Source organism: Erinaceus europaeus, chromosome 18 (assembly GCF_950295315.1).
Source record: "Erinaceus europaeus chromosome 18, mEriEur2.1, whole genome shotgun sequence".
In the NCBI taxonomy this organism is placed as follows: domain Eukaryota; kingdom Metazoa; phylum Chordata; class Mammalia; order Eulipotyphla; family Erinaceidae; genus Erinaceus; species Erinaceus europaeus.
In genome coordinates, this window is record NC_080179.1 from 63,988,307 (window position 1) to 64,003,322 (window position 15,016).

The 15,016-nt window shown below is 36.8% G+C and overlaps 1 long non-coding RNA gene across 2 annotated transcripts in view; it reads left to right on the forward strand.

The window, feature by feature from the left end:
* Nucleotides 1-1,165: 1,165 nt before the first annotated feature.
* LOC132534341 (uncharacterized) overlaps nt 1,166-15,016 on the forward strand; it is a 219,254-nt gene continuing 205,403 nt past the window's right edge. Inside the window, exon 1 of one of the 2 annotated variants that reach the window (XR_009546073.1) lies at nt 1,166-1,419. This is a non-coding gene — a long non-coding RNA (uncharacterized LOC132534341). Of the gene's footprint in view, nt 1,420-7,188; nt 7,401-15,016 lie in introns of those variants that run through there. The other variant, XR_009546070.1, reaches the window with a different exon arrangement.

Consider the following 15,016-nt stretch of genomic DNA (forward strand, 5'->3'; position numbering starts at 1 on the left):
TTTCTTTCTTTCTTTCTTTCATTCTTTCCTTTTATTTATAAAATGGAAACATTGACAAGACTATAGGATATGAAGGGTACATTTCCTTTCTATCCTTATATCTATCTATCTATCTGTCTGTCTGTCTATCTATCTATCTATCTATGTCTGAAATAAAGAGTGAAAAAGTGTGTCCTTTTTTTGACAGTGAAACTGGTTCTGGAATTACTAAAAAAATTGTGTTTGTTTTTTAATTTCTTTTTGGGGGGATTAATGTTTTACATTCCACAGTAAATATAATAATTTGTACATGCATAACATTTCTCAGTTTTCCACATAACAATACAACCCCCACTAGGTCCTCTGTCATCCTTTTTGGACCTGTATTCTCCCCTCCACACCCCAGAGTCTTTTACTTTGGTGCAATACACCAACTCCAGTTCAGGTTCTACTTGTGTTTTCTCTTCTGATGTTGTTTTTCAACTTCGGCCTGAGAGTGAGATCATCCCATATTCATCCTTCTGTCTGACTTATTTCACTTAACATGATTTCTTCAAGCTCCATCCAAGATTGGCTGAAAACAGTGAAGTCACCATTTTTTTTATTTATAAAAAGGAAACACTGACAAAACCATATATAAATGTGATAACATTCCTATTGCCTATTAACATGAACTTGTGTTTTTAGCTTAGGAGCTCACTCATTATCAGGCAGAACACAAAGCTGTGCTTTTTTTTATTTATTAGGGGATTAATGAATTATTGTATAGTTGTTGACATGTGGGACCATTCCTCATCTCCCTATGTTAGTTGTCCGTAAAACACTCTCACCCCCCACTTGGGTCTCTTTTCACTATCATATACTAGGATTGCAATGATATTCAACTCCGTCCCTTTTCTCCCTTCCCCAGAGTACCTTGCATTGGTGCAATACACCAAACCCAGTTCAAGTTTCCCTTTTTTTTTCCATTTCTGTTCATGTTTATTAATTTCTGAATGTGAGTGAGATCATCTGGTATTCGTGCTACTCATTTTGAGTTATTTCACTAAATATGATGCTTTCAAGCTCCATCCAAGATGAGGCAATTTAAATTAGAAAATACTGTCTGCCTTTCCATGGTGGGATAAAAAACATTGGCCTGAACAAATAGATTCAGAGGCAAGGAGCCTAAATTTGAGCAGAAGGAAGGATATTATCCTTTGGATCAAATCATTTATAGAATACTTTAGTGGAAAATGACCTCTTTTGAAAATGCTATGGCAGACTTGGCATTTAATGAAATGTGAGCTTCAGGAAGAATAAGAACTTCCTATAAATAACAACAGTTGATACAAGAGAGTCATGTTTGTTAGTGAGGTTCAAGAGCAGTGGATAGTTTCTGCAGGAGGATGCACAGCAGTTGGACAGGTGCAAACAAGAGATATTCAACCTACAAAAGAAGTAAGTCTTTTAGAATTTATACAAGAACATCCAGTCTGTAGCTTAGACATTGCTGTATAGGGTTACAATTTGGAGAACTTTGTTTACATTTATCAGTTTCTATGGTGTTGCTTCAATCTTTAAAGATATAATTGTTTATTTATTGAGAGAGAGAAAGGGAGACCAGAGCTCTGCTCAGCTCTAATATATGGTGACACTGGGATTGGAACTTGTGGTTTTGGGATTCTCAATCATGCATATGCTGTGCTCTGACTGGCTGAGATACAGTTTTTTCCATCTATTGTTTTGTTGTTATAAACTGCCAACAACTGTGAGGAATGACCAGTTGTCCTTAAGTGGGCCATATATATATATATATATATATATTTTTTTTTTACCATTTTTCTAGTTCTTAGAATGTATCAACCTAGGAAATATGGTGTTATTACTAAGTATTATTTGGGCTTCCCCATTTCTCACACACACACACACACACACACACACACACACACACACACACACACACACACTCAGGTGAAATGCTCCTTCTATAATGAAGACTTCCTTGGTGGTCCAGCTGAAATGAATTACCTTCTGTCTTGAACCTATACTTTTCTGTTATATTAGACTCTTACAACACTTAAGGACTGCAAACTTGAACCTATGTCCTTATGCATGATAACATGTGTATGCTACTGGGTACACCACTGCCTGTTTCTCTAAAGACAGCTTTAACCCTAAATAATGGGCTGACAAAATAGCTCACGGGAGGGTATCCTGCCTTGCCAAGTTTGTGAACCAGGTTTGAGCTTGTCTCCCACTGCCTTGATGAAAGCTTTGGTGCTTTTTCAGAGTAGGAGAGGGATACTTCCTTGAGCCCCAATGGCAGATTTGTATAAATGCTGAGCAAGATACCACAAAGGCAGTAAAAAAAAAAAAAATCAGCAAAGTTCCTGCCTATTGGTAAGAACGAACACTTTTCATCTTACGTCTAATTGCAATTTCATTTTTACAGAAATATTTTTAAGTAAAATGCACCTTTAAAATATTTTAACTTTATTTACTTTGATAGTACAGAAAGAAATTGAGAGGGAAGAGGGATAGAGAGGGAGGGAGGAAGGAAGGGAGAGAGAGAGAGAGAGGGAGGGAGGGAGGAAGGGAGAGAGAGAGAGAGAGAGAGAGAGAGAGAGAGAGAGAGAGAGAGAGAGAACTGCTTCATTGCTTGTGGAGCTTTATCCCTGAAGGTGGATACAGGAGGCTTGAACCTAGATCCTTGTGCATGGTAATATATGCACTTAACCAAATGTGCTACCACCTAACCGCCAGTAATCTTTAGTTTGGTATTTTGTGCCCTTGAATCATTTTCACTTTGCCTAACAATAACTATCTCAGAATCCCTTTTTCTGTCAATAATTATATCTAAATTGAAGATCTTTAATTTGTCACACTTGTAGCCTCACTGTATGCTTACCCTAAGAGGGAACTTTATTTAGTGAGCCCCTATTATGCCTCAGTGATCTAATAATTCAATCCATCACCAGGAGTATATTTACTGCCTGGATCTGGGGTTAGTGAACTGTGACTTCTAAGTCAAACTCAGTCCATAAAAAATGAGAAAACTAGTTTGTGTCACATTAATGTTACCTACAACTCAAATATCAGTGTCCCTGAAGAAAACTTTATTGAAATAGATTTGAATCCATTCACTTATGCAGTATCTAGCACTGCTCAGCTCTGGCTTCTAGTGGTAAGCGGGACTGAACCTGGGACTTTGGAACCCTAGGCATGAGAGTTTCTATTAATACCCATTATGTTATCTCCCCCGCCCTTCACTATTTTTTTATTGCAATATCAAATTTGTGTGAATGTTACAGGTACCATATAACCTGAAGGCCTGTAATATCAATGATCTAGCTCTTTCTTATTTTCCTTTATTGCCAACAGGATTATTGCTGGACTTTGCTGCCTGTGTGATGGATCCACCACTCCCACACAAGTCTGTCTGCTTTCTTTCTTTCTTTCTTTCTTTCTTTCTTTCTTTCTTTCTTTCTTTCTTTCTTTCTTTCTCTTTCTTTCTTTCTTTCTTTCTTCTTCTTTCTTTCTCTCTTTCTTCCTCCCTTCCTTCCTTCCTTCCTTCCTTCCTTCCTTCCTTCTTTCCTTCCTTCCTTCCTTCCTCTCTTTCTTTCATAGGGTAGGGAGCAGTTGAGAGGGGGAAGGAGAGATAAAAAGGAAGAGAGAACACTTGCATACATATTTCACCATTCCTGAAGCTTCCCCTCTGCAGGTTGTAACCAGGGTTTCAAAACCCAGGTCCTCACACTTGGTAGTGTGTGTTGTGTCACTACCTAGTCTCTGGCTCCCTCTCTCTCTTTCTCTCTCTCTCTCTCTCTCTGGTGACTGACAGATGTCGGAAGCCCTCTACTTCAAAGGTTCACTGGTGGAGGTGAAATCAGACATAGAAACAGCTAAGGAGGATCTTATTACTTAAACTTGTAGAATCAGTGACTTACAGCATGTTACAGTGCGCCACAACCTGGACTCAAGTCTCTGGTCCCCATCTGTTGGGGTGGGGGAGCTTTAGAGTGGTGAAGTAGTGGTTTGACTCTTTTCTCTCTCCATCTCTCTCTCTTTCTCAATTTCTTTCTAATACATAAACAAAATATTTTTTAAAAAACCCTTTCAAACAGAGAATCATGAGATTCTAAAAAAAAATGCAGTTTAAAAAATTTAGTCATTTTAATAGGACATTTTTTGCTTCTCAGAAGAAGCACATTAATTTCTTGTCAGTATCTACACTTATGCTTTGATTGCATTTTAATGTGCTTTAGTCAATAAATAAGTTAATAACTGGTACCCACAGATGAAATGAACATACTTTTTCTTTCTACTGTGCTACCATTTAAAACCTTCTTATACTGACAGTCATAGAAAAAGGAAACAATGGTGTTTGCTATGGTGCAGTTCAGTCTGTGTTGAGTGGTTTGTTTTAAATCTAAATTGAATCAAACAGATAATGGTGACACTAAAAGGGATTCAATAGCTTGGGTCACATCCTTCTGGGTAGTATTCATGACTTCGGCAGTTAACATAAAAGATAATTCTGGGAGTCAGGCGGTAGTGCAGTGGGTTAAGCGCACGTGGCACAAAGAGGAAGGACTGGTTAGGATCCAGGTTCAAGCCCCTGGCTCTCCACCTGCAGGGGAGTTGCTTCACAGGCAGTGAAGCAGGTCTGCAGGTGTCTCTCTGTCTCTCTTCCTCTCTATCTCCCCCTTCTCTCTCAATTTCTCTCTGTCTCTATCCAATAACAAATAGAAAAAAAATTCCATAATTCTCAAAGGTTTCCTTGTTTGAATATTTTAGGGACCAGGACTGTATGCTCATCTGGGAGAACATACACTTTATTTGCCATCTGCTGTTGAGCCTTTGAATTACCTCATGGGAGGACCTGACTCAGACATAAACATTTCTTATATAACTATTATGCTTTCTTCCCAGTTGATGTTAGCTTTTTTTTTTTTTTTAAAGTCAATAAATATTGTTAACATAAAGCACATCCAAATATTTAAATAGAATACTTTCCCCATAATAATTTCTGGAAATTCTTGCGTATCTTTTTTACAATCTGAATAAGAGCCCTTAACAGGTGAGAGAAAGATATATATGTATATGTGTATGTATGTATGTATGTATATATATATATATATATATATAGAGAGAGAGAGAGAGAGAGAGAAAGAGAGGGGGGAGAGAGAGTGGAGAGAGAGAGGAGAGAGAGAGACGGAGGGAGAGAGGGAGGGAGGGAGAGAGAGTGGAGAGAGAGAGAAGAGAGAGGGAGGGAGGGAGAGAGTAGAGAGAGAGAGAGGGTAGGGAGAGAGAGAGAGTAGAGAGAGAGAGGAGAGAGAGGAGAGGAGAGAGAGGAGAGAGAGGAGAGAGAGAGAGAGAGAGAGAGGACACCAGAGCACCACTATGGGATATGCGCTGATGGAGATCAAACTCAGAACCTCATGCTTTCATATCCTTCACTGTACTGCTGTACCTCCTCCCAGGCCACAAAATCACAACTCATGTAAGGAAAACCTCCTGTTATATGTTCAATCATGTCTTTTGTTCGATTAAAATCGGAACTAGAGTCAGTATATTCTAATGTGTTTTGTTTTCTGTTTAATTTCTTCTTCTTTTGTCGTTGTTGTTTACTTTTCTCTCGAGTGCTCTGCTGCTTCTTTCACATGGAAGAATCCATTTCTATTCTACTTTAGACAATGTTTCATAGACATGAGCTAAGAACAGTCTTATTGAGAAGAGAGAAACATTTAGAATAATAGAAGTTGTTACATGCACAGTAACAAATGAAATACATCTTTTGTAAATAACTCCCACCAGAAATCTTATATTTCCAGGCATCTATGCATATACCTTCATATAACAACTTTTGTGTTCGTAAAACATTCATTGAAGGCAGCTCTGCAGTTTTATAGAAAAACAACGTGCCAGGGATGCAAGAATCTTGCCAGTTCTGTGAAAAATGACACCAATTAAAGCTTAAATTGCTTGTTTTCTCATAAGGTACATATTTTCATAACTTTGAAATCAAATAATTGCTGCTTTTATATTAAATACAATAAAACAAAAAGGATGCTAGTTTAGAGGAACTGCTACAAGCATTTTAATATAATTTTCCCACCATTTAAAGTCACAAAATATGGAAAACAAGTCAAGTATGCAAAGTTCCAAGGAGATAGAGAAACTCCTTCAGATTATTATATCATTTGTCTTTTGTGTCAGGGAATGTGTATATGATTTCATTGTTTGATTAAATGCCAAAAAAAGGCACATTGCTCTTATCTAACTGATTACAGATTTTATTCATATGAAAAAGTATTTGTTAATGTTTTGCCATTAGGAGATTTTTCTTTCTTTACATTTTTTTTCCAAGTTCTAAACATGCATTTCCCAAAAAATAATCTGCTAACTTCCCAGGCTTTATTTCTTTATTTTACATTAACGATACATGGTACTCGAATTTCCCAATGTAAAACCCAATCCCAAAGGATTTCATATCTGCAAACTGAGCAAACAATTCCTTTCTGACTGGTGTGTGTGTGTGTGTGTGTGTGTGTGTGTGTAAGTGTGTGTGCAGAAGTTCTAAAATATTCATTTTCAAAAGCATTACAGAAAATAGTTTTAATGTGTTCAAATAGCTAAAATAAAAGGGTTATGATATGTGTCTATAGACACAAATTAGATAAGAAAATACTATTAAAAATCAAGTACTATAAGTTAATGTTTCATTGAGACTCTTTATCTGATAATTCATATGCATATAAATTTGACTTCAGAATTGTATAGCTATATGTCTTATGTATATATCACATATATTTAAAGCTGCTATTAAAGAAGTTAATTCTAATTTTAAAAACACAGGATACTAATAAATGTGATATTTCTTAAAATATATCAAAATACTTAGATACTTAATGTTTGTATGTGAAGGTGCCTAAGTGACAGATATGGCTTTAAAGGTAGAAAGATACCATGTGCTTTTCATGGTTTAAACTAGTTGTCTCATTAATAATAAGCTTGTGCTGAAACCAATTTGAGTCTACATCTAGGGATTTCAAGGTCACTTGCCAATGGCCTGGCCTCCATTAACTTGTAAAAGTCCCAGTGATCTTTATTTTGGCCTTGAGTGTGGGTTATCAAAATCATCCCTCTTAATATTTTCACATAAATAGCTTGTTTCCTTAAATAGCCATTCTATTCAGTGGGGACAGTTTCTGAAAGCATCTCAGTTCAGTAGAAAAATGCTTTTGGAGAAGTTTGTTATTTTAAAATATATCTATATTTGGAAAAAAGAAGACTTTAAGAATGCTTTGAGTATTTAATTAGAAGATGTTAAAGACAGCTAAATGTTCCTCTTGTCATAGAAAGCCTGAAGTGATATAAAACAGTAAAATCTCCAAAATATTGGAACTGTCAGTTTGCTAAAAGACAAGTAAAAGTGGGTAAGTAATTATCCTACGTTCACATACATATGCTGATTTAAAATAAAATCTTTTTTTTCTTTTTTTGCAACAGAACCTATTAAGTAAAAAAAAAAAAAGGTTGATATCAACTTCTTATCCTCCTCCTCCTCCTCCTCCTCCTTCTTCTTCTTCTTCTCCTTCTCCTCCTCCTCCTCCTCCTCCTCCTCCTCCTCCTCCTCCTCCTCCTCCTCCTCCTCCTCCTTCTTCTTCTCCTTTTCTCTTTTTTTCTTTTTCAATGAATGCTCTTTTTGGAAACCTCCCTGCATCTCAGTTGTTATTTACATGAAAACGTGTAAACAACAAAGCATTTTAGAAAGAAACCATGGAAGAGATTGGTGAGGAAAACCCAAAGAGAAATAGATCTTATTTATTGTGTTATTTAAACCTGAGTTATGTTACACCATCCTCTGTTTAGGAGGCAGCCTGCTAATGCAAGCAAGGGTGTCTCCCGCAAGGAGACAAAGATTAATGCCATGTGTACAGATGATACTCTACCACAATTCAGAATTCTGTGGCGCCATGATGCCCTTGTTTTATAGGGTGGTTTGCCAAGAGAAAATTACTTAAGCCAATTGTGAATGCATTCCTTTTTTACTTTTATACAACCACATTTATGTAAGTAAATAGTATAATGAATATTTTTGAAATGATCCATCATTTTGAATTCACCTAGTTTGTATAAAATACAACATACATTTTTTTCTCTCCCCTTCTTGCAAGAAAGACTTTCACATGGGAATGTTCAATTTTTGCCCCCCTATGAAAAAAGGGTTTCTTCTAGACAACCAACCACAACTGGAATAGATTGTTTTAAACATATTGTAATGTGAGAATTTTCTTCAGCTGGAGGGTGTTTTATTCTTTAAATTGAAAGCCGTTGTCCCTCACAACTAGTATGGCATTGTAACGCATGGTGTGCTAGTCATTCTTTATATGCAGAAACTGATATGCTTAAAATACATATTAAATATTGAAATGGTATGTGATATTTGAAACTCCTTCAATGTTTCAACTTTGTGTATTTGATCACTGGGGTTACCTGTTGCTGAGACACATGGGACTTCAAAGGGCTTAAGGGACTCTGCATTGAGAATCATGCCTCTTTCTGTCAGAGTCAGCCTGACTTGATTAAAGATGATGAACTTAGCAACAAATAATTTGGGGCAGGAATAGATATCATAAAACCATCACTTCTCACATCTAGTAATTAGCTCGATTTATTCATGGACAGCACAAAAGGACAGTGAATGTTGAAACTAAAACTTACTTCATTTCTCCTTGGAGAGCAGTTTCTTCCCAAACAAAACTGAGATCATTTGTAAGAGGTTTTGTAAAAAAAAAAAAAAAAAAAAAAGTTTTCTGGATTTGCTCACTTTATTTTTTTCTAGTGGCACTGGGTTGTATCTTCTAGTGGAAAGGTAGATGTGTTGGACAAATACATATTGATTCTTGGGTATTTTCCTTATTGTGATTTTTTTACTAATTGCATTAAATTAGTATCACCATTATGAAAGATAATTTAATTTCTTGTTATATAAATCCCAGAAATTATGTTTCAGTTTCTCTGCTTCTTTTGGAAGGATTTGCTTGTTACACTTAACTGGATAGCAAATAATAACAATAAATAATAATATCTAATTTGTAGAACTACTTTAAGGTTAAAGTGAAACCTATTATGTAAACAACCTCCCATAGTGCTTACCATATAATTCATCCTTTGGTGATAGGTGGGGTGTGGAATTACACCTCTGTAATTTTATAAACTTGTAAGCCATTATTAAATCCCTAATCAAAATTTCAAAAACACTAAATGGAAAAAAACATGTAATTCAGTCCCTATAAAGTTTATTTCTTTTTCCTAATTTGCTTCCCCTCGGCAATTATTCTATGTTAGTGATATGTTTATGACGGCTAGGTGTTTTTATCTTCTAACTGAGGTAAACAAATTATGTGATTCCTCTCATTGGATATTACCAAACTACCCGATATCAGAACACCCTTTGTATGTACTCAACCAGTTTGTCATCGAAGAAGACTCAAAATTAATTAATAAGTTAATCAATAAATCAAATACATATTTAAAGTGCTCCATTCTCTTAGGTGTTGCTCTCTCATTTATATGATTAAACATATTGTCCAGGAGCTTTACTCTTCGAATTCTTAATTTATAATTAATTTCTCCTTTCATGTTCATTAACCTCTTTTGGCTTACTTTAGAACTTCTTCTCACTTTCACTTTATTGCACCGGTGATTATAAATTCACATGAAAATACAACACCATAGGCAAAATTTTTCGATCACCCAGCATGTTAACATTTTTAACTTGTAAGTATAAATTTCAGGCTCCTTTCCGATGTTGTAATATAGCTGGGGGTAACAGTCAAAGGCAGGTGAAATTTTATATGCTACACACCTTAGTAGCAGCTGAAGGAGCTATAGTGGCCTGCGATTTACTACACAACTTTATTGATACTGTGTGTCCTACAGAAGTGATAGAACTTATATCTCATGAAAATCCAAATTGGCCCTCATTATAACTGCATTTGATAAGGATAAGAACTATGATCTTGGGAGTCTGTGTGCAGTAGCGCAGCGGGTTAAGCGCACGTGGCGTAAAGCCCAAGGACCCACATAAGGATTCGGGTTCCAGACCCCGGCTCCACACTTGCAGGGGGACTCCCTTCACAAGCAGTGAAGCAGGTCTGCAGTGTCTGTCTTTCTCTCCCCTGCTCTATCTTCCACTCCTCGTTATAACTACAACAATAAAAAACAACAAGGGCAACAAAAGGGAATAAATAAAATTAAAAAGGAACTAGGATCTTATTAAAGGGCCAAACATATGTGAACAATTAATAAGTATAAATTAAGATTAAAAACTATTTACCTTTACTGTCTTTGTGAAGTCATTATGAGGTTTCTGGATATATAAAGTCTTTGTTTTTAACTAAACTTTAAAACTTAGTGGCATCTGATATATTGAATACTAGAGTTTCTCACTCAGTAGTTACTTGTGCCATTGTGCCTGAGTTATAATCTTTACTTCATAGTGAATTCTGTATTCCTTTTACTATCTCTCATCTTCTAGCAAAATAAGTGGCACAGAGTAGGAAGGTCAATGAGAGTAAGTCAGAGAATCGGGGAAAAGAGATTTGGTGTTCTAGATTTCAGTGTAAGAGAATTCACCAAGGCTATACCTCTAATCTGTTGCATTTCAGAGGGATATCATAGTCCTTAATTGTGTATGTATTATTTCTCTCCATTCATCTAGTATTGCAAATGAAATACGTAGTGATCAAGTTGAATTTCTGGCCATGTAAAATTATCCCAGAGCTTCCAAAAGAGTTGTTCTCATAGGATATTCTTCCTTTCAGAAACTCCTAACTGGAACATGTTTTATTGGGTGCAGAGCCTTTTCAGGGAGCTCACAGTGTTCCCTTCCCTGTGTTCTTGATGAAGAGTCAACACCCCATAACCATCAAGAGAGTGGCATGGACCCTCAACACGAATCAGATTTCTCTTAGCTCTAGTGCTAGGCTTTGTTCTCAACATTTGCCTTTATCTTTAGGCTGCCTGGCAGTTTGGTTACATTCGTGCAAGGAAAAGGTATGCATAGTTGATTTAGGGCAAAGGTTTCTCCATAACTAAAATCTGCATATATACACATGTTTGCTTTCAAAGTCCTTAAAACATTAACATTTTATTCACTGTGATATACAGTATAGCAGTTGGGAATATATGACTGTTTAGAGAATGTCTTTAGAAGTTTCATGATTGTGCCATATATTTTGTAAACATGAATTTCCCAAGATTTGTAAGAAGGGCTCAGATTTGATCTCTGACCCTGATGTCACTATAATTTTGGCAACTTTTCCACAACTGTTCCTTGGATCTCTCTCTCTGCTCATGTATAACCACTTGAGTGCAACTCATCAAATGTGCACAGTCCTGCCGTTTTCCTGTGAGAGTAAACATTTTGTCAAATAAAAACAGTTTCATGACTAGGGTTTCCTTGGCTTGAGTTAAAATAAAAGCTTTGCCCTCATGTAATTAAGGCAGAGATAACTGTAGACATGTTTTAAATCCTTAAAATGTTCAGTCCTTCTCTAGTCCCCATATGCCCTGCCGAAGCCAAAATCATCTTAATTATGTATTCTAGGTAGAAGGCAAAAGACCAACTTTCTCATATGAAGTGCAAAGTCTTCCAAATCTCCCTTACTTTTTCTTTTATTTAATATTAAATAGTCTATTATTCTTTAAACTTCCAATTGATACTATTTTTTTTTCTTTGTTTCTTCTTCTCTCTCTTTTCTTTCTAGGGCCTTGCTTCCCATGTGCATGGTTTCACTGTTCCCAATCCATTTTTTCAGTGAGATAGCACGAGGAAGAGATTCCATAACATTGGAGTTACCCACAGTGCCATGTGGTGCTGGGGCTTGGACTTGAGTTGCCTGAAAAACCTGTGTCTTACCCATCTTTAGATCTCTCTGACCTCACTACTTCCTTTATAAAAGAGTAGAAATTGGGGGCTAGGAAGTGGTGCACCCAGTTAAGTGCACATAGGTACTAAACACAAAGACCTGCCAGAGGATCAGTGTTCAAGACCCCAGCACCTTACCTGCAGGAGGGATGCTTGACAAGTACTGAAGCAAGTTCACAGGTGTCTATCTTTCTCTCTCCCTCTCTATTTCTCTCTGTCCTGTCCAATAAAAAATAAAGCAGAGGGGAAGAGGATTCTTAATGCTGGCATCAATCCTCAATGATAACCCTGGAGGCAAAAAAACAAAACAAAACAAACAAACAAAAAAAACCTCCAGTAGAAATTGGCCAAATTAGTCAGTGCTTGAGACCACTTTTCTTCAATATACAAGTCTTTCCTAGGTACAAAGCTGTCCATGTTGGTAATAATTAATTTATTTGTTGCCTTTGTCAAAAGAAATGTCTTGGGAGACTTAAATAATTAAGTTTAAGGCATTAGGCAGTGTATCAATGACTCCTCTCAATAGTTATTACATGTGTGATCCAATTAAAGTAGCATCCAAGGAAGCCTGTAGAAATTATATATTAAAATGGATCATGAATAATATTTAGGGTGTAAGGTATATGGTTGGAGAATATGAGTATTTGTGTGAATGAAGACAGAGAGAGTGAATAAGTGAATTGAGTCTCTTGTTGGTATGCTTCTAATTCTGCTTATAAAACCTTCTGTTTTGATCATCACGTTAGGTTCGCTTGTATTGCTTAACGCTGTGGTCTATTTACATAATCATTGTTTTAATTGGTTTAATTCCCACTGGTTGAACTCTCTTTTCACTCCTAGTCACACCCTGGTTTTCACCACTAGTTTGCACTCTCTTTTCACTCCACCCTCTCTTCGTCACATCCTTTTTCACAGCCTACCATTTCCTTCCCGGAGAGTATAAATGCAGATGAATAAAGCCAGCATGGCATTGCATTGCACTGCTTCCCAGCTCAGCCATGAGTCCCTGGTCATCTGTCTCCTGCCTGAGACGCTAGCCTGGCACAAGTTCCTGATCCCTCTCCCACGCAGCAGCCTAGGCTGGCTGCAGTCGAGTTCTCTCCAACCTAGAGAGCACATGCTCAGGAAGAAGCACCCTCAAGCTAGCCAGGCATCTGGTGTCTGAATAGGGACCGGCAGTCTCTCTTATGTCCTAGACAACTGTGAGCATTAGAGTTGTGGTAAGATGGGTATGATCGATGCAAGAAACTGATGGATATTATACAGAAATAAAAGGAAACAATAACAAGCACAGAGAAGAATCTTTTTTTTTTTTAAAAAGGAATTATTATTTTTTAATATTTATTTTGGATAGAGACAGAGACATTGAAAGGGAAGGGAGAGTGAGATAGGAAAACACTTGCAGCATTGATTCATTGTTTGTGAAGCTTTTCCCAGGCAGGTGAGGACCAGGGGCTTGAACCACGGTTCTTGTATATGGTAATGTGTTTGTTCAAGTACACCACCACCAGGCCCCTAGAATCTTTTCTCTGTCTTTTTTAAATGTTTTTTTTTTGTTGTTGTTGTTCTTTCATAAAATTTTATTTATTTATTACTGGATAGAAACAGAGAGAAATTGAGAAGAGGGAGAAAGGGAAAGAGACAGAGAGACAATTAAGGCTTGCTTCACCACTTGTGAAGCTTTTCTTCTGCAGGTGGGAACCAGGGGCTTAAAACTGGGTCCTTATGCACTGTAATGTGTGCATTTAACCAGGTACACCATTGCTTGGCCCCCCAAGAATCTTTTATTTTTTTTAATCAAAAGATCATTGCCTCTGGAGTTATTACTAGGACTTGGTGTCTATACAACCAATCTACTGCTCCTGTCATCCATTGCTTTTCCTGGTAAAGACAAAGTAATTGAGAGTGAAGAGTGATAGAAATAGAGATGGAAAGATACAGCATTGCTTCACTGCTCATGAAGCTTCCTCTCTGCAAGTGGGCACCAGGGATTTGAACTCAGGTCTTCACACATGGTGATATGTGCACTCTAGCATGTATGCTACAGCCCAGCCCCTAGAAGAATGACTCTACAGCAAAGAACTTTCTGAAACTGGGGGCCAGGTGGTGGTGCACCTGGTTGAGCACACATATTACAATCCACAAGGACCCAGGTTTGAGCTCTTGGTCCCTATCCTATTTCTGGCTATCTCTATCAAATAAATAAAGATAATTCAAAAAATAACAAAAGAACTTTCTGAAATTGTGAGATAGAGCCAATGATGTGGGAAATATTGGAAGAAGGTCCCCAGACAAGAAAATTAAGTGGGTATGTACTAGATCTTCATAATTTGGGTTGAGAGAGTACAAAGTAGGTTTCATTTGGTATCATCTGGTTTAGACACGTCATTAATCCTTACTGGATTTTAAAATATATGTACAAATATAGTTTGATCAAATAAATTAAGTGATGATTCCCCAAGCTTGGGGCTGGGGCATTAAGAGTATCCACTCCCTAGAGACAGGAGGGATGTTTTCCAACCTACTTTTAAGTCAGCAAGTTGGAGGAGAGTTTATAAGAGCTCAGAAAGGGTATTTTAACAGAGAAGGAGACTCATCGGAATTGTGGGTCTTCAACAGAAGAATAGATTTGTCTTTTTTTTTTTTTTTTTAACTAGAATATGGCTCAATTCTGGTTCATGGTGGTGCAGCGGATTAAACCTGGGACTTTGAAGCCTCAGGCTTGAGAGTCTCTTTGCATAAATAACCATTGTGCAATCTACCCTCTCCTCCTCCCAAGAAGATGGGTGATTTAAGTGAAGAATTACACCTCTTGAGTACAGCAGGTAGCTTCTTTTCAGGTCTACCAGTAACTAAATCTCTCTGTATAGTCTTTATGTTTCTAATTTTGGAAATGAAACCTTTAGAAATCAAAAACCATATGGTACTGAAGTATTACATGCAATATTTTACTTATTCATGTCTTCTTTGAAATACACTCAAAGTTTTGGAAAAACTAAGTGAAATTATTATTGTATAAAACTACTTTCATTTGGGATTTAGTCTCTAAATGCATCCATAAAAATGCTTGGATACATATATTCCACAGTACGACTTAAGAAAGAGTGCATTGATCTG